This window comes from Falco rusticolus, chromosome 4, assembly GCF_015220075.1.
Source record: "Falco rusticolus isolate bFalRus1 chromosome 4, bFalRus1.pri, whole genome shotgun sequence".
Classification (NCBI taxonomy): Eukaryota; Metazoa; Chordata; class Aves; order Falconiformes; family Falconidae; genus Falco; species Falco rusticolus.
In genome coordinates this window covers 107079567-107098844 of record NC_051190.1, presented here as the reverse complement: position 1 = coordinate 107098844, position 19278 = coordinate 107079567, and the positions used below count along the sequence as shown (strand labels likewise).

Genomic DNA, 19278 nt, shown 5'->3' with positions numbered 1-19278 from the left:
CTGCTGGCTCGTGTTCAGCCGGCCATCAACCAGCACCCCCAGGTCCATCTCTGCCAGGCACTTTCCAGCCACCCCTCCCCAGGCCTGTAGTGCTGCGTGGGGTTGGTGTGAGCCAAGTGCAGGACCCAGCACTGAGCCTTTATTGAACCTTGTCCAGTTGGCCTCAGCCCATAGGTCCATCCTGTCCAGATCCCTCTGCAGAGTCTTCCTGTGCTCCAGCAGATCAACACTCCTACCAAGCTTGGCCTTGTCTGCAAACTTACTGCAGAGTGCACTCAATACTCAGAACTAGCCCCAGTATTGAGCCCTGGAGAATACCACTTGTGACTTGTGACCCATCACCAAGTACACTTAACTCCATCCACCACCACTTTTTGGGCTCAGCCATCCAACCAGTTTTTTACCCAGCAAAGAATATAGCCATTCAGGCCATGAGCAGTGAGTTTCTCCAGGAGAATGCTTTGGGAAATGGTGTCAAAGGCTTTACTGAAGTCTAGATAGACAACATCCACAGCCTTTTCCTCAGCCACTAAACAGGTCACATTGTCATAGAAGGAGATCAGGTTAGTTGGCCTTTCGTAAACCCCTGCTGGCTGGGCCTCATCACATGGTTGTCCTGTACCTGCCAAATGTTGGCACTCAAGACAAGTGCCTTAAGCATAGATGTTTTCACCCTAAAATTACACACACACATTGCAAGCAATACTTAATAAAAAAAAAAATATAGCTTAACTAATGAAATCGGTTGAAGTCCAAAATCTAAATATGAAGCCAAGTCAACCTCAAACAGCAGGAATAATGTCCATGTAAGTTTTATATCCTGTACTTCCCAACCTCCTGTACATTTACAGAAGCAAAATACATTAACTTAGAGAATGTATCCTTAAATTCTTTAACATTTTTTATTATGAGGGTTTACCTTCACAATCAAAAGAGTTGCACTATGAAAACACATTTCATGTGATCTTAAACATAAAAATAAATCTGTTGCATTTCTATCTTCTAGTCACATGACAAGATAACATGAAGACTATGTCATTTGAGGATTATGAAAACAGTTGTGTGTCTAATTATTAGTCTGGGTCACCATTGAAAGCCCTGGTTATTCACTCGCCCTCCTTTATCACATATGCTGGACTACAGACTCCTCAAACAAAGTTTCAGTTTGATGACTATATACCTGATCAAGTGAGTGAGCTGTAGAACTAAAATACAAAGTTCCTAATAAATACAAATCTAATTTACTTTTACTTCTGCATATTTCAAAATTTGATGTGCTCTCACAGTCCATGTCTAACAATGAACCATTTCCCTAACTGTAATACAAGACCAGCTGCTGTAACATTGTCTTTCTCCACAAATCAGTCACTGAAGATAGCAATGCCTATCAAGTAGACTTTAGTAAATATAGTCCACCTGTAGGACTGTAGGAAATTTCTGATAGACTAAGGCAGCACCACCAGCATGGGAGAAAAACGTTTGCATGGTGAACTATCACAGAACAGTTTCTCCTGGTTTTTTTCCCATGCATGCACACTTCAGTGCTGTTCTAGGAACAGCAGCTGTTTCCTGGCCAGAATGCTCCAGACACTTCCTTAGGATCAAGATTCACTGAAAGCAAAGATAATTTGCTTACTATATATATATATATATATATATAAGGTTTATGTATCCTATTTAGAACTCCAACATGCTTATATGTATACATAGCACCTTTTACACTGACTAAATATTGAAAATCTCCCAGTATCTACTCTATCTTAATGAGATATAAATAAAAATATAATAAAATAAAAAAAAGAAACAAAACCCAAATTTATTTTTTTTTTTAATTCATTACAGAATTAAGGGAACAGGTGGCGCTTGGAAATGCATTTCATGAACTGTCATAACCAAGACAGACTGGGTGACACAAGCATATACACCCAGATCCACCACAGCTGAGTGGTCAAAGATGCATGATGCCTTGTACGAGTATTTCACTAAATGAATAAGAAGAGTTTTTCTTAGTCAGTAATACATTATCAATTGACTTTACACAAGCATTACTGAACATTAAAGTGTGAGGATCAGATGTATTAAGACAAAAGTTAAAGCAAAAAGAGAATTCAGCTTTGGGCTAAACATGAGCTGGAGACATCCAGCCAAACAAAACCAAGGTGATTAAGCTGTGTAGAGGTCAGCATCTAAGACTTCCACTGTACCCAGTCAACAGACTGGGACTAAATTCAGATGTAACCATTCACATCCAGCAGAGTATTGAGTTTTCTTCACTTACTTTTGGTGACAGAAACTTCCTTATACATTCCCTGCCAAATATCACTTGGCAGGATCTGACAATGTGTACAAGAGGGCAGACACTGTGCAGCCCCTCCTCACCGTATTTCTGCAGAAGGGCATGTCAAATGAAGATTTAATTGGGCATAGGGAAAGAAAAGTCCAGCTTTAATCTCACCTTATCACTGTCATTCCCTCTAGACCTAGAGCAGATAGATCTATGCCATTCCATCATCAAGGTGCAGCTGGGTCACTAACAAGGGGCAGCTATTCCACACTCAATGTCAGACCTTTTCTATTAGAAAAGTCACAAAATAATTCTCAAGAGACCAGGTCGTCTGAGGACACAGGGAGTTTGGGGGTTTATTTGTTTTTTCTTTCGTCGTATTATTAATAAAATAACTCGTCTTTCAAGAACTATTGTTAATTTACACGCACCCATGGGCACACGAATGCCCAGCAAAGCTTGGTGCAGTCATATGATCTGTAACCAACTGTCCTGGATGACAAAGCTTACAGCAGAGTGTTGAACTTTGAGCTCTGGCTCTAAGACAGTCCACTTCAGATACACTAAAGAGGCTGGATGGCAGAGCTAGAGTTCTGAGAGGAAGTTATCACAGCAAATGTCCAGTGTGGAAGAGAGAGCTTCTCCTTCTGTCTTTCACCTATGCAAGATGACAGATGTCAGTTATCTTTTTTTCATTTGTTTACATGTACATGTGATTAAAAAGTCTGCTTGCATTTCAATTTCATTTCACTGTCTGTAATTCTTTACCTTGTCTTCAAGTCAATATATCACAATGGTGGCACAGACTACGAAAGTAAATACTTTGAAACACTCTGTAAAGACAGTGAAAGTACAGAAATGTATCTCAAGTTACAGGGAAGAGGTTAGCATATCAGAAGGTACTACATGGAAAGCCATAGTAACCAGTGGATGCTACAAACAGACAGAGCAATGAATCATGACAACCCCTATACTAGCTGTTACAACAGAATTCTGGAATTGACGCTTGTTTCTGTTCCTTCAAAACTAGGCAAAATGAACACAAATAAAATTGGCATGGCCATAACATTTCACCAACCAAAATTCTTAACTGTAGACAGCAATAAGTCTCAAGTGAAATGGCAGTTAATTTATTGCTGTCAGTTCAGGACACTTCAATGATGAAATCATTGCAAACTGTAACTCAGGACTTTGAAAGATAAATACTATCATGTTGAAAAAATGAAACTGCTACCTCTGAAGTTAACCTGAATAATAATTTTAGAAGTTGTCTGGTCAGGGTGAGTAAGAAACATTAGTGGAAATACAATACTAGCAATCTAGAGACTTGCTGGCAACTTAAGTTTTTGATTTTTAGAGGAGAAAGTACAGGTAGTATACCAAACACATCAGAAACTGTGTCAGCTTAGTGTAATATACTATTAGAGATACCTTTCTAAATCAAACTGAATATTTGAGAAAAATGATAAATCCTCAACTGCTTTTTCTCTCTCAGTATCAAATACATCTTTGTCACCATTTTCCATTACTCAGGTTTGAAAGGGGGAGGTGATCTTCATCAGCCCCTCTTCATCTTCCAATATATTCCCATCTCATCTGAAACTTTGTTATTGTTGCTTTTAGTAAGATCTATACATGTAAGCATCAACTTGACTATACATCTAAAATCATCATTTTTCCCACTTATCCAACTGCCTCCCAATCAAATCTACAGTGTGCAACTTCTAAAATGCTCATCTAAATGGTTGACAAAGTCTTCAACAACTGTAAAGAGAGCTGTCTTTAATGATCAAGCCTCTCATCAGCAATTTTACATTATTTTTATTTGCATCTTTACCATTGAATATCATTTTACAATAATCTAAGGCAACCCTTGTAAAAGCATGTGTCTTCCATTACTCCCACAAACACTGTTAGCCAATACAACCTGCTTCAATATCTAAAACTGTATCTTTATTGGTAATAGATTTGTTCTTCCTTGCCCACATTTCTTTTCTAGTAAGCAGTTATGTGGTGCTTAGCTGCCTACTGTGGTTAACCCACATGTGACACTATCTTACCATCACATCTGTTCCCGCTGGACCTAGACACGGCTTGAAAACAAAGAAGAAGAGGAGCCTGAAATGCAAAAAATTCAGGCAAACAAAGTGTCGAGACATACACTGTAAAAAAAATAAAAAAGAAGAATGGCCAGCAATGGTTCAAGACACATTATGTTTCATTTTTCCAGAAGGTGGAATCTTAGAATTATGCTAGGTTCTTCCTGCTCAGGAAAGTCCTAGCAAGCACTAGAGCAGAGAGAGACTACAGAGAAACGAGTAAGAGGGATCTAAAAGAAACACAGTGTTTAAAAGAAAGGGAAAAAAAAAAAAAAGAAAAAAAGGCTATTCAATGCCAATTAATAAGCTTTATATTGAAGGTTTTCCTCTTCAGCCCACTGGTTTAAGCCCTAGTTACCCATTTTCTACCTGGCCATTCTTCTTTCTCAACCTCATACTGCTTGAGCTAGATTGATTCATTTCTTCTGGAAGGCGATGGTGTGAGTCTGGAGCTTCTGAGCATACTAGAAAATGGGAGATACTGAAAAAACTACCTTGAAACACTGGCAAAAGACTATCTGTATTAGGAGGTGTCTAACATGCTTATGGACTAAATGACAAATAATAGCAGCTCTAGAAAATTAAGGACTCCAGTCAACCTACAAAAATTGTAGCATGGGATAAAAGTATGTTGGTAGACTCAATCTGGGTAAACTGTTACAGGAGTAAAATGATGTTCACTCAGCCCACATTTGCCCTCTTCTCAGATAAAATTACTCACAGTGGAAATTATAACCATGACTGATCATACACTATTACTGTAAATTAATGTAAAAATCTAGTCTCACCCAGAAGCTATGAAACAGCAACAGCATGCTCTAGTTCCTGGCATATGCCAGTTTTGAATACTGACTTATACATAGGACTACATATTTTTCTTCTACTATACTCCTGAGGTACTTAATGCATTCTTTGCCTCAGTCTTTAATAGCAAGACCAGCTTCCCTCTGGGTTTTCAGGCCCCTAAGCAGGAAGACCGGATGAGGATGAGCAGAATGAAGTCCCCACAGTCCAGGAGGAAACAGTTAGTGACCTGCTGCACCACTTAGGCACAAGTCTATGGGGCCAGATGGTACTCACCTGAAGGTACTGAGAGAGCTGGTGGAGGAGCTCACCAAGCCACCCTCCATTATTTATCAACAATCCTAGCAAACTGGAGAGGTCTCAGAAGACTGGACATTGGATTAGCCAATGTGACACCAATCTACAAGAAGGGCAGGAAGGAGGATCTGAGAAACTACAGGCCTGTCAGCCTGACCTCAGAGCCAGGGAAGGCTGTGGAGCAGATCATCCTGAGCACCATTGTGCAGCATGTGCAGGACAACCAAGGCATCAGGCCCAGCCAGCGTGGGGTTAGGAAAGGCCAGTCCTGCTTGACTAACCTGATCTCCTTCTACAAGAAGATGATCTGCCTAGGGAGGGATGAGGGAAAGGCTGTGGATGTTGTCTACCTGGACCTTAGTAAAGCCTTTGACACCATTTCCCACAGCACTCTCCTGGAGAAACCGGCTGCTTATGGCCTGGATGGGTGTACTCCATGCTGGGTTAAAAGATGGCTGGATGGCAGAGACCAGTGAGTGGATAGTGAATGGAGCTACCTCTAGTTGGCAACTAGTCACAAGTGATGTTCCCCAGGGCTCAGTATTGGGTCCAGACCTGTTTAATATTCTAATTTACAATCTGGATGAGGGGCTTGAGTGCACCTGCAGTAAGTCTGCAGATGACACCAACCTGGGGGGAATGTTGATCTGCTGGAGCATAGGAAGGCTCTGCAGAGGGATCTGGACAGGATGGACCTATGGGCTGAGGCCAACTGGACAAGGTTCAATAAAGGCTCAGTGCTGGGTCCTGCACTTGGCTCACACCAACCCCACGCAGCACTACAGGCCTGGGGAGGGGTGGCTGGAAAGTGCCTGGCAGAGATGGACCTGGGGGTGCTGGTTGATGGCCGGCTGAACACGAGCCAGCAGTGTGCCCAGGTGGCCAAGAAGGCCAACAGCATCCTGGCTTGTATCAGAAACAGTGTGGCCAGCAGGACTAGGCCAGTGCAGTGATCATCCCCCTGTAGTCAGCACTGGTGAGGCCACATCTTGAATAGTACGCTCAGTTTTGGGCCCCTCACTTCAAGAGGGACTTAGATGTGCTGCAGCATGTCCAAAGGAGGGCAGAAGTCTTGTGAGGGGTGGCTGAAGGAACTGGGATTGCTTAGTCTGGAGAAGCGGAGACTCAGGAAGGATCTTATTGCTCTCCACAACTACTTGAAAGGAGGTTGTAGGCAGGTGAGTGTCCATCTCTTTCCCCAAACAACTAGCAACAGGACAAGGGGAAATGGCCTCCAATTTAGAACAGGGTAGATTTAGATTGGATATTAGGAAAAAAAATTTCCCATCAGGCATGGGAACAGACTACCAGGGAGGTGGTGGAATCATCGTCCTTGGAGGTATTTAAAAAACGCATAGGTGTGGTGCTCAGTGACATGGTTTAGTGACAGACATGGCGATCCTGGGTTTACAGTTGGACTTGATGATTTCAAAGGTCTTTTCTGATCTAAATGACTCTATGACACAAGAACTTTAACAGTTTATCTAAAATCCCTAAAGACCAGAACAAAAACATGTAAACATACTAAAACCAAATTAGGACCCTCTCCAATCAATGTGGCTGTAGAGTGTGCACAGGAGTGCCATTAAAGTAACATACCATCTCCACTGGATTTGCAACAGCTCATCGTGCCACTTGGTCATTCTGTATGTGTACCTCAATCCATTCCAGTCATGCACTACATCAAAATGGAGCTATGTCCAGTGACAGCTGCTGCTACTGTCCTTTGCTCCTCCCCACTGTTTCACAAGGGCTAAACCTTGTGATAAATGGATTTTGCATTTTTGGGTAAAGGCAACACAACTGCACCAAGTATATGTCTGACATCATCAGATATGGTTACTGAAAATTAGCATTAACTTGTATCTGTTCAGTATATGTTTTCATTTCTTCTCAGGTATAGAATTCCTCTCACTTCACCCTAAGAACATACCTAAGACTCAAGACAAAAGTAATATGAGAGAGAAGACTGGCCAGCTTTTCCATCTCTGCAAACTGAAGTTTGACCTTTTATCTTGAGAGTGTGTCAAATCAATAAATTTCACTGACCAAAGATGGAAACCAAAAGCAACCAGCAAACTGCTGGGGTCCATATACACTGAATTTCTGAAAAATCTGTAGTATGAAAGGGGCCACAAACAGCTAGTAATCAGCTGGAAATGGAGAAGTACATCCTGCCCTATACGTATCTCATTACCTCTATCCCTTAAACCACTTTCCAACTCCCTGACTTGCAGTCGAACATCAGCTGTCATCTTGCACCTGAGTAATCTTCAAATCCAGACTCATGGGAAGCATAATAAATGAGAGTCGGGACCACTGCAAAAATCCAAAAACCAAACTAGCTTTCTACTAGTTAAACCCATCCTGACTACAGAAGGGAACCCTGTGAAAAAAAGGAAAAGTTCCAAGTGCAAAATATTTATATTCCTTACAGTATTTTTCAGAAATGCTATATAGGAACAATTATATTAATTATTTTTTTTTTCATTTGAAAGGAGAACTGCCCAAAAAGAACTTATTTGTAGTAATACACAACGTAGCAAAAAAAAATTCAATGGACACTTCACTCTGTCATATCTCCCCAGAAAACTGTGAAGTAAATTCACAAATAAAAAGGTTAACTTTACTTTCATTCATAAAACATTTTCATCTCTTCTAACTAGCTGCATTCTTTAAAAAATGCATTTAAAAAAAAAATGCAACAACTCATAACTGTAACTCACCCACTCTATTAATCTAAAATGCTAGGGTTTTTTTTTTAGCTTTCAAGACATTGGCTTTTGATTGAACGCTTTAAATGTTTTTTGTGCACAATGAATATATATAACTGACTGGTGTGTTTGGAAGAAACCTTTCCACTGACTGGGACATGAGTGTCCTCTGATTACAGGAAGTCAGAAACTTCCTGCTTGTTGCACTTTCCTCTACTTGTGCTCAACCACTGTTCTTTCATCCAGCCACAAAAATTAAATTTACAGGAATCCAGATTTCTGCACACTTCAAATGAAAAGACTCTTTTCAATATTATCTGCTACATTTTCACAAAGCAGTAAAATTGGCGGGCTATAACTAGTATAAGCTTTACATAAAAATGTGAATCTACAGTGAAAACCAAAGGAGGTGATATCTTTGGCATATTAGCCTAGACTGCTTAACACATTGTACATCAAGATTATGGGGTATAACAAACTTTAAAAGGTATCATCACAAGCAGCACCATGTTTAGTTTTCAGTCTACAAAAAATACACACACACACACACACCCCCCTATATAAAAGAATTGCACAGTTATGTGTTTGAATTTTTTTAACTTTTCCCCAAACTGGATATATTTATTAGCACCATAGGCATACATGTAAATGATGTAAATTAAAAATGAGTCAGGCTTAAAGCAGGAAAGACTATACTACTGATGCATAAATAACTGGAAAACAAGCAAGGCTCCCACATATATTTTTTTAAATATGTGGTTCCAATAGAAATAACAGGCTGTATATGCTACAGGTGTCCAAGCCACCATGCTGAAAGTATAGACAAGTTTTATAGGAAGCAGGACACGCAAAACAAACATGAATATCAGCTGAGAGCCACCTTCTCACGAAAGAAATTCCTAACCCCATTATGCTCCCCAGCACAATTATCAAATAATCTATCAGATTTACATTAAGAGAAGTATACCAAGTGTTTCCTTGTATTTGTCCCATAAGCATTAGTACTATTCTCCTGATGTATCTACTCTTTCACTTCTCAACTTTCTTTCACATAGGCTACTATTTAAAATGTTTATATTACTTTTCACTTCTCCCATTTAAAAAGCTTATTTAAATTGTGTGATTTATTAAATATTTTGCAGTGTGCTCCTGTTTTAGCTGTGATGGGATATTATAAAATCTGGGTTCTGACTGGCTCTTCCCCTTTGAGTTGTTGTTTGGCCTTGAATAAGTTGCTTCCCTCTCACTGAAAATTATTATTGCTGTTTTCATTTATAGATGAAAGGCTCTACAAAACTAACAAACGTGAATCATGAATACTCCAGATAAAGTTTAGTCAAAAAGGTAAAAGAAGTCCAAGTACCACCCTGACACTGAATTGCCTCTTACACAGATTTACATTGTAGCAAGCATGTTGACATAACAATTACAAAATAAACATGAAACACACCATTCCAGGCTTAAAAATCTCTACTTTTAAAAGAGGTCAGGCTTCCCACTGCCCTTTCAGAAGAGAAACTGACAAGGCCTTTTAAAGCAGAGGAGAAAGAAAAACAAATCACAGTTTAAAAAAATAAACTTAAGTTTGAAAGAGAATCTGTTGGGGAAGATCAGAAAAGATACCAACAGTTTTCACCCCTGCAACATGTCAAGTTTCAATCAGCAAAATATAGGCAGATCTTCATTCAGATATAGATGTTGCCTTGCTGTGAACAATGACAGAAGGAAAAAAACAAAGGTTGGAGGAAAAAGTGTGTATAGCCACATCATACAGGATGCAGGAGCCACTGGTCACATCCACCAGTGCTAATGGAAAATTTCAGGACCCAGAATATGATCATATTCATCAACACCATGTGAGATTAATGACGTTAAAAAATATAAGTAAATGGGCAGCATGCTGGCAAATCAAATTTGTTGTTGACACATCTAGAGCACAGTAGATAAGAAATAATGATCAGTGCTGCTCAGGCAACTACTGAGCTTCAAGCTACTCAAGAATTCAGGAGGGAGTGCTGTGCATGACATTGAGAAGGTAGATTATAAATACAACACCGCAAAATCTGTAAAAAGAGTACATATTTCCATGGATAATGAAAACGCCCACCTATATAAAATTACATATCAACCAGAAAAACACTACAGGGAAGAACACTCAGGATCAGCATCGTACTGACAAGAATTTGAGGAGCTCCACAGCACAGCAATTATTCCACAACCGGAATTTTTTGGTAACTCCCTTTTAAACACCTGTTGTTGACCACTGTAAGTGACAAAACAGCCTGGGTGGCAATTCATCCGATGCCAGGCACGACTCTTATGGTAATGTCAGAGTGAAGTCTAAATGGCAAAAATGCACTTCTACAGTTCTAGAAAGATTTTTTTAAACCTTTCAACAAGTTCCACACCTTCCCAAAACTCACGTCTGTTCTCAATACACATCACACAGCTATACTCCTTCCCCAAAGGAAAAAGGCCAAAAGTCCACTTGTGTAAAAGCTAGAGATCAAATAAAAATACCACTTATTATCAAGCAGGCACAAGCCTGTTTCAGGAAACATTGTTCAGATGTTCGTTACATGATAGTTTAGAACCAAAGGATACTGACTACATGTGGGTCTAAGAGTTAAACAAGACAGCTCACTCAGAAGGTGGTGACAGTAGAGGTCTGTTACAGACATCAGCTCAAGCTAGAGAACAGTAGGATTTACTTTGTAAGCTTGTATTTGTAATGCACTGAAAGAAAAATGTCAAACTGAAGTCTTTAATAATGAAACCTAGTATCTCAGGATCTTAAACCGCCAACAGTAAAAACATCAGGTTTTTAAAAATTATTAGCAACGGTTTTCTAACCGCACTCACCATAACAAAACAGAGAAATTATCATATATCCCATTATAACAGCTAAAAATAAGTAAGTCACTGGACTAGAAACTGGGTATAGCCTAAGAATTACTGATCATGATCACATTACATAGCCAGACAGAGATTACTGACATCTCTGTAAACATACAATACACATACACGGTCATATTGCTAAGTTTTCAAAACTTCTGAATGGGAAAAGAGTTACAAACAAAACTAATTGGGAAGGAAACTCTTTAGATACAAAAAATGAAAATGAAAACTTCCTTAAGAGGGCTTTTATCTATGGTCAGGCAATTCTACAGCTAACAAACAGGACAATTTTGGCTACAGTTCATCCTAGTAATTCAAATCCCCCAATGTTTTTGAAAAAAGAAGCAAGTGTGAAAAAAAAAAATAAAAAGCAGGATCAACAATGTAGAAAAGGGGAGGCTGGATCACCATCAACAGAGTTATGGAGTGTAGCAACTGAGAAACATAAAACATCCATGTATGACACAGCCAAGAGAGTCAGTAACAAACACCTTAACAACAGCAGAGGCCCATGACTAGACAGAGGTGGCACAAGTATTAAAAATCAGAAGGAAAGATAAAAAATAATCAATAAATAATTTCAATTTATACTTGGAAAGACTTGAAATGGTATAATTGTATCACATCACATTGATTTTCTTTCCAACTCATTTGTTAAACAGATGTTCCAGATCAGATGTTAAAAAACACTGAGACACAAAGATTTTAAATCAGCATACTCGTTAAACCTATCCAAGAGTCCTAGAGCAGTCAGCCCAGCAAAGCTATGAGCTATTGATGCTTTTTTAAAACTACATTTTTTAAAATCTGTATCTGCCTTTAAACGCTAGGGACTCCCACCACACAGAGGAGTGAAAATACGGTATCAAAGGGACAGATGAAGTTTTAAGGCAGTCTGATACAAACAAGGTAACAAGAACCAGTGAATGACAGATGCATTCAAATGTGTTCAAACAACAACTGCATGCCTTATTTTTAAATAGTGGTAAAGATGTGTGGTGGAAACAAGTCATCCAGAGAAGTAAATGGTAGATTCTAAGTACTTAAAAAAAAAATAAACAAAACCAAACAAAAAAAAAAAACCCCAAAACTTAGCCAACTAGAAGTTCAGAAAACAAACCCATTGACACAAAAACTGACGCTGTAATATATATAAGGTAAAATGTTCATGTATTAAGATATGTTTGATCTCTACTCTAATGCACCACTACATGATAAAGTACTAAATGCAAGTCAACTTATGCGAGCACATGAACTTTTCACAAACACACAAGTAGATTAGTTAGTAGTGTGATAATGAGGTTCTTTAATAAACCTAAAGTAACAATTTGCCAGCCCATTAGCAGAACAAAAAGCTCCTCAAGCTAAATACTACAGAAAGAAAATATGGGGGGGGTTTCAATAGAACACCGGATACCATGATACTGTCTATTTTCTGCTGCATTCAGTTCTACATCAGTAACAAGTGATTCTTCCTATTATTTTCAAACTACTTCCAAGCAGACTTCAGGTCACCTTACGACTCAGTGCTTTTGGGAAATCTACATCTAATCATTAACAGAGGCATTTCTATTCTGTTTGGTAATTCATCAACCTTTAGCCAAAATACGCTAAACGTTGACTGTTCATTTTCAAGGTCTGGGTGCAGTCTGACTAACTGCGCCAGCTTGGCTCTTACTCCTTAACTCTCAGAGTTAATATGGTCATAAATATGGTCAACCATTTCTCCTCAAAGACTGTCACACACAGAGTCCCACAAGATTCAGAGTAATCATGCTTTTTTTCCACTCAACATCAATAAAAAGAATGTGAATTATCAGATTAAGATTATATCCAGTATGACAGGGACCTCAAACTCTGCATCATTTTCATGTCCTTTTTTTTAAAAGTATTTGGTCACAGAAGCTGTGACATCAGAAAAAAAAACCTCACACTTGGGTAACTGGTAAAAATATTCTTAAGTAAAACACAGACCACAGTAGTAACCTTCCTAGAAACTGGAAATGGTATGCATTTCCCTATACCCCTTCTTTTGAAGATCAAAAATAGTGCATTTAAGCCTCACTAATGTAGCAACCAAACACAGGCGAGCAACTCTTTCTATCATGTTTAACAGCCTTCTTCCTCTGAGAGCACAACTCAGCCAAAGAACTGTGTTTACTTTATAGACTACAGACAACTGCTTTGGGCACTTTCCAGGGTTAGAAGAAAAAGCACACAAAACCTATAGCTTATGTAGTACAGAGCCATGTAGAGTCTAAGTCAAACAGTTTAGATAACATACCACATTTGCACTCTGCAGACATCACTGGCTCCTGATCCAAAATGCTCTTACACGTGCTAATCAACAAAGCCTCAAATGGACTAGGAACTGATTATCTTAGAAACTGTCTACCCTCCACAATTCTCAGGAACAGCTGTTGTCAATTACAGCAGCATACCTAACAGTTTAAGATAAAAATCCTAAAGATGGAGCACAAAGTAAGCTTTCTAAAACTTTGTCAACAGCATACCTTCCAGGGCAAAGTGTAAAACAGTTCTTTGCATAGCCCTTCCCCAGTGAAAAATGAAGTAATAATAGCAAGAACAACCTGGAGACAGGAAAGATGATCGCTACATTAGTATAAATCACAGGCAGGCAGAGAATGTGTAACACATTTCCACCAAATCACATTGTTCTTGCATATTAATACAAGGTACCAAAGTCCAAAAGATGCAAATGCAAACAAAAGAGAAAATAATAACATTTGAGTAAAGTCAACACTAAGGCAAAGAAGGAAAAATGCAAGAGGAATGGTCTCACATTTCTCAAAGGCAAGTGCCACTCTCACAGGTGGCACAGTAGTTTAAGAAAAGCTCTGAACCATTTCTGTATGACAAGTAAACTTTGCTAATATTGCTGCAGAAACTGAAAAACTATTTGTTAAAAATCAAGTCTGTGGCTTTCCTCAGATTTCTGAGGTGGTGAAATAAGGTTCTTGCATGTTTCACTTGTCAGTTTAAACGTTAAGCAAAGCTAACAGTACAAGCCTTACTTGGTCAACTTCCCATCCACAAAGATGGAGAACAGACTTGAGTTTTCATCTCACTAACAAAAGGATGCCATTAGTATCTTTTGAAATGTTCAGTTTTCACAGGAGTTTACCATATCTGCAGTAGCTAAATTATGAAGCCATCATAAAATCTAGAGGGGAAAAAAATGCACTGCCTTCACAGTATGCACTTCATATGTAAAAACAGTAATGGCTCAGTGTCTCATACTTTGTTATGCACTGAAATTCATTATGTGTAGGTTCACAGCTTACACAAGGGTAAGCTCCCGTTGTTGGCTCAGCAGCAGAGTTATCTATTTCAGGTAAGAAAACATACAAAAAAGTTTACAAACTCAACAATTTCTTTGGAGTACGCTGTGTCTAATTCTGTGTTTACATGACAGTCTGAATAACCTTAACTGTAACAATTCCAGTAATCGCTACCATTATATATATACATATGACTTTTGGGACAGCAGCATTTAGGTTGTACACGGGCCACGTGTCAGTAAAAGAGAAGTTTGACAACTGATGATTCACAGTTCTGTTAAATCAGACAATTATTACATTTATGGGAAAAAAAGGACTGGTTTCAAAAACTGAAATCATCATCCACAAACAATATCTTTTTCTTATTGCCTAGATTTCAATCTTACAGTATTGCAACCCGCAAGCTGCAAATGTAACAATGGATGATGATTCAGAGAGAGGTGGGATCTAGGATTAATTTAACTGTATGTTTCATGACCCATGAATTCTTAAAAACATTTTCAATACCAATAATCAGCCCATATTTATTTAGAATACATTTTGGAAGCTTTAGTTTTCACAAAGAAGGTATAATCAGGAAGCAGCTGAATTAGTGTGTGGCAAGTAACAGAACTGACAAACAACAACTTTAATGAAGTTTCATTGGTCCAAAAACAAATACTTCTCTTATGTGGTGCTTTTTAACCAAGTTTCAGAGTGCTTTGTAAGGGAAAAATAAGCAGGACTACTGAAAGTAAAGCAGTGCATAGATGCTGTGGAGCCGAGTGGCAGAACTAGAAGAGTATTGTCTCCCGAGTGCAATCCCAGTAGACTTTGGAACATGACTCTTCCACATAAATACCACTTTCACACATATAAACCAGTAAAGTAATGCTACGGCAATAGGATGGAACAAGTATTTCTTAAAAACAGACTTAAAGCCCCCAGGATGCGTAACACCATAGGACATGTAGCTAAACTAAACTACTAATGGGTATGGTACAGTAACCTAAGAGTATAAAACTCTCAAACAGCTAAGATGTGAGCACTGCAGTCCCTGAACTGAAATCCGGACTTGTATACCACATGAACTAATGTATCATAAAGGAAGAAAAACAAAAACAACAAAAAAAAAAAGTGTGATAGTGAAACATCTACCACTGATGGCGATATACTGGGCAGCTAGCACAGACTGAGTCAGAGAGGTGAGAGCAGGGAGGAAGCGAGGCGCTGGGGCAGGAAAAGTGGAGGGAAACCAAGATTCTAATAAGTCTTTCAAGGCCTGGGGGGGGCGGGGGGAAACCCATGAAGACCTTAACTTCCCTCTTCAGCCACCAGAATCGCCGCCACCACCACCGCCACAAATCCAGAGAGGGAAACCTTGTGACAAACCTGCCTCCTCCTCCCCCCCTGCTTTCCCCTCCCAGAAGCGGCCGCTGCCTCCAGAGAGCCCTGCCGGGGCGCACCTGCCCCAGCACGGCCCGGGCCGGCACCAGGCCCCCGCCCGGCAGCCCTGGGGCTGGGAGCCCGAGGAGGCCGAGGAGCGGCGGCGGCTGCCGGGTGCGCGCAGGCCTCGCCGCTCCTGCCGGCCCCGCTGCTGCCCGCTGACGGCCGGGGGCGGCGGGACCAGGCGCCGCCGCCGCGGAAAGGCCTCGGCGGGGGCCGGGCCGGCGCACGGTGGCTGCAGGGCGGCCGGCGGGGAGGGGGGCAAGCGGGTTAAGGGGAGCAGATGCTCTGGGGCTGGTTTTACCTGCTGCTGCTGCTGCCTGCAGTGGCATGAAGATCTGGCTCAGCCTCTCTCTGTCTCCCCCTCCCCGCCTCCCTCCCTCCCTCCCTCCCAGCGCGGCACACAGACCCCCGCGCCGGCCCGGCGCCCTGCGAGGGACGCGGGGCAGGGGGAGGCGGTGGGGGAGGCCCGGGGAAGGGAAGGGGAAGGGCTCCCGGGCCGCACGCGGGGACGCGCGATGGCACCGCCCCCCCGCCCCGGCCCCCTCCGCGCAGGCGCCCTCCGCGCCGCGGGCCCGGGCCGTCTGCGCCGCCCGCCGCCTGCGCCCGCTGCGGCGGGGCTGGGGGTGCCCGGGGAGCCGGGCCCGCCGGGGGAAGGGGAGGGGGGGGGACGGGGCTTTCCGCGTCGCGGGCCGTGGCGCGGCTCGGCTGCCGCCTGCCTCCAGCGAGCCCCGGCAGAAGGGCGCCAGGGCTTTTCGGAGCGCGGAGTTTCCCCGTGTGTTCGGGCCCTCCGAGGCAGCCCCAGGCGCTGCTGTTCGCCCGCGGAGCGCGGTGTCCGCTGGCGCAAGGCCGGGGTGAGGGCGGGAAGCGGCTTGAAATGGGGCAGCGAGGACCCGCACACCGCTCCCCGCCAGCGGCCGGCCGGGGGGCAGCGCTGGTGGAAGGAGCGGGGGGCCGGGCCCGGCGAGCGGCCTGGGCCGGGCCGTGCTGGGCTCTGCTGGCCCGGGTGGCCCCGGCTGGAGCCCGGGGAGGTGCCGGCTGCCGCCCCGGGGCCGCTTGTCCTGGGAAGTGGCGTAACCCGCCTCCCTGCGCGCGATTTTCTGTAAGTCGGTAGTGGTTCACCTGAGACAAACACATTTGCAAGGCAGGCATGGGTCGCTGGCATACCTTCGAGATCAGCTTAATCAAAAAGATTCGCTTTCTTCGGTTTGGGGGAGATCCGGTGAATTTGCCATTTGCTTGGCATTGGTCCTTCATTAAAAATCCTGAAGGAATGTGAGCTATTGCAGGGCACCACCTAGTATGGGACAGTTCTTGCAAGGAAAACTGCAATAGACTGATGTGAACGTTGAAGATTAAGTGGAGCGCTCGGTGTTTTAGGCTGCTCTTTGTGACAGTTCTCTGGTTTCTAATTAAGCCTGGTAATGGGCCGGGGATCCAGGCTTTTCACTGGGGGTCCAGTACAAGGCGAAAAACTGGAGACATGCTCCGTCATCCATACCAGCTGAAGCAGAAGTATTATGTGAACCCACATCTTGGAAAGATGAGCCTAAAACTGGCACTGACTATTAGATCATGTCAGGGCAATGTAGGAAGAAAAGGTGATCAATCTGAAATATGCCTAGAAATGTGAAACAGGAATAAAACATTGTAAGTTTAGGAGTAACTACATGGTGAATTTATTACATCTAATCTCTGAGGACATATCTTAAAATTCCTCTTACTCGCAGAAAGGAACTTTTTTGCTTTTTGGGCCTTTTCAGGGCAAGATAATCAGCTTATCCATGTGGTTTTGCCAAAGATGCTTAAGAGAGGAAGTCTTATCTCCATGCCAGTCTACAGATGTTTTTGATTTCCAGATGTTTGATTAAGAAAAGAGAGACCAAAGTAGGTTCCGGCCTGCTGATGATAGTATTTTACAGCAATGCATTCAAATTTCTTGCTACAACAGATTGTTTAAAGTAGAAAGAGCCATTTAAAGTTAAATGTTGGTAGATGTAAAAGAAATAAGCACAGGACAAAAAAAAATGTAGACATGAATTTCCTTGCTTGTCCATATATCTGTTAACTTCAAACAGATCCTTTCATTTTCTGTTTGAAATCATCATTGTCTGTCTCTCCTTACATTTATTTTGCATTAGAGCAGATCTTGATTTTAAAAAACCATGCAGTCAAGCATGTAATTCTTGTCTAGTAATACCGTGTTTTGAGTGCTTTGAACAGCTCAGTGATGAAATGGTAATTTTGTTCAATACAGGGCACAGCATTTGATTTAGAAATCATACAGTGATCTACAGTTGTTCTGTGCCTATCACAGTGACCTGTCCACTGTAAATACATGGAAATGTATATTTTCTGCTTTTGGAATACAGTGCGTTTTAGATAACATATGCAAAAGTAGCATGTACCATGTGCTTGGGAGACGACGGCAATGTAAAGAATTGTAGCACATCGTATGTTGAAGATACAGGTGTACAGGCAGGATTCACCAAGCACCAAGTACAAATTTTACTGGAAGTACCAACACCTTTTCCTTAAAACCCTGTAGATTTGTGCTACTATTTAAAAAAAAAAAAGAACCTGCCTTTGGCACATGCTCCCACTGTGTACTCAAATCAGGCAATTGTGAGTTGCCTAAATAACTACTGGAGTAATTATATGAGCATAGGATATCTAATTGTGTGTGCACTTTGGGGATGTCTTAGAAGATCTGGCCCTCTCAGTATTTTCAATATGAAAATTTTCCCATGGAAAATAAAAGCTAGAACAAAAGCCAGCAGGAAAAACAACAGCAGAATCTGCCAAAAGTAGTTTATTCTTGTTTCATTGGCAATCGATTGTTAGGCTCATCATAACACTTAAAAATGCCAGTTTAAGCATGAATGCAGGTTCCACCCCACAATAAAACACTTTAAGGAGATGAATCCCTTTTACTTGCACAACAATAATGGAAAAATAAATCCCAAATATTATTAATTTGTGTATTTGCAAGATTGTGGGGTATTAAGAACAAACTGCTTAGACCATCTTAATTTATGTTTGAAATATGTCCTACTGCAGACTCACAAGTAAATATGTGTAAACATTGCATAGGTGAAGAAAATAACGTTTCATATATTGAGTGTTGACTGAACTATTCTTAGGGTTAGAAAGAGTTTTACAATTTTACTTGGCTGCACATTGCAATAATGAAAAATCTTGGCTTATATTTAGTTACATTATTAGTTACATTATTTATTTAATTAGTAGAGTCTGTAATCTAGCTCAGTTTTATACAAGTTCTTAACATCTGAAATGTAAGTGGAATTCATAGCAAAAAATTCCTACGTTGCTTGCACACCTGTGATGGTAGAAGCCAATACAAGAGTAAGGAAAGTGGAAAATATTGACTTCCTGTATTCATTCCTTCCAGGTCTCACCTGGTAAGGTATCTAGAAATACATTCTAGTTTCCAA

At 41.2% G+C, this 19278-nt stretch overlaps 1 protein-coding gene across 4 annotated transcripts in view; it reads right to left on the bottom strand.

Annotated features, from left to right (window-relative positions):
* Positions 1 to 16316, bottom strand: part of TBC1D5 (TBC1 domain family member 5) — a 324955-nt gene extending 308639 nt beyond the window's left edge. For all 4 annotated transcript variants that reach the window (XM_037387032.1, XM_037387031.1, XM_037387034.1 and 1 more), the window contains exon 1: positions 16128 to 16316. The gene's annotated coding sequence lies outside the window, so the exon portion shown is untranslated. The remainder of the gene's footprint in view (positions 1 to 16127) is intronic.
* Positions 16317 to 19278: the final 2962 nt, after the last annotated feature.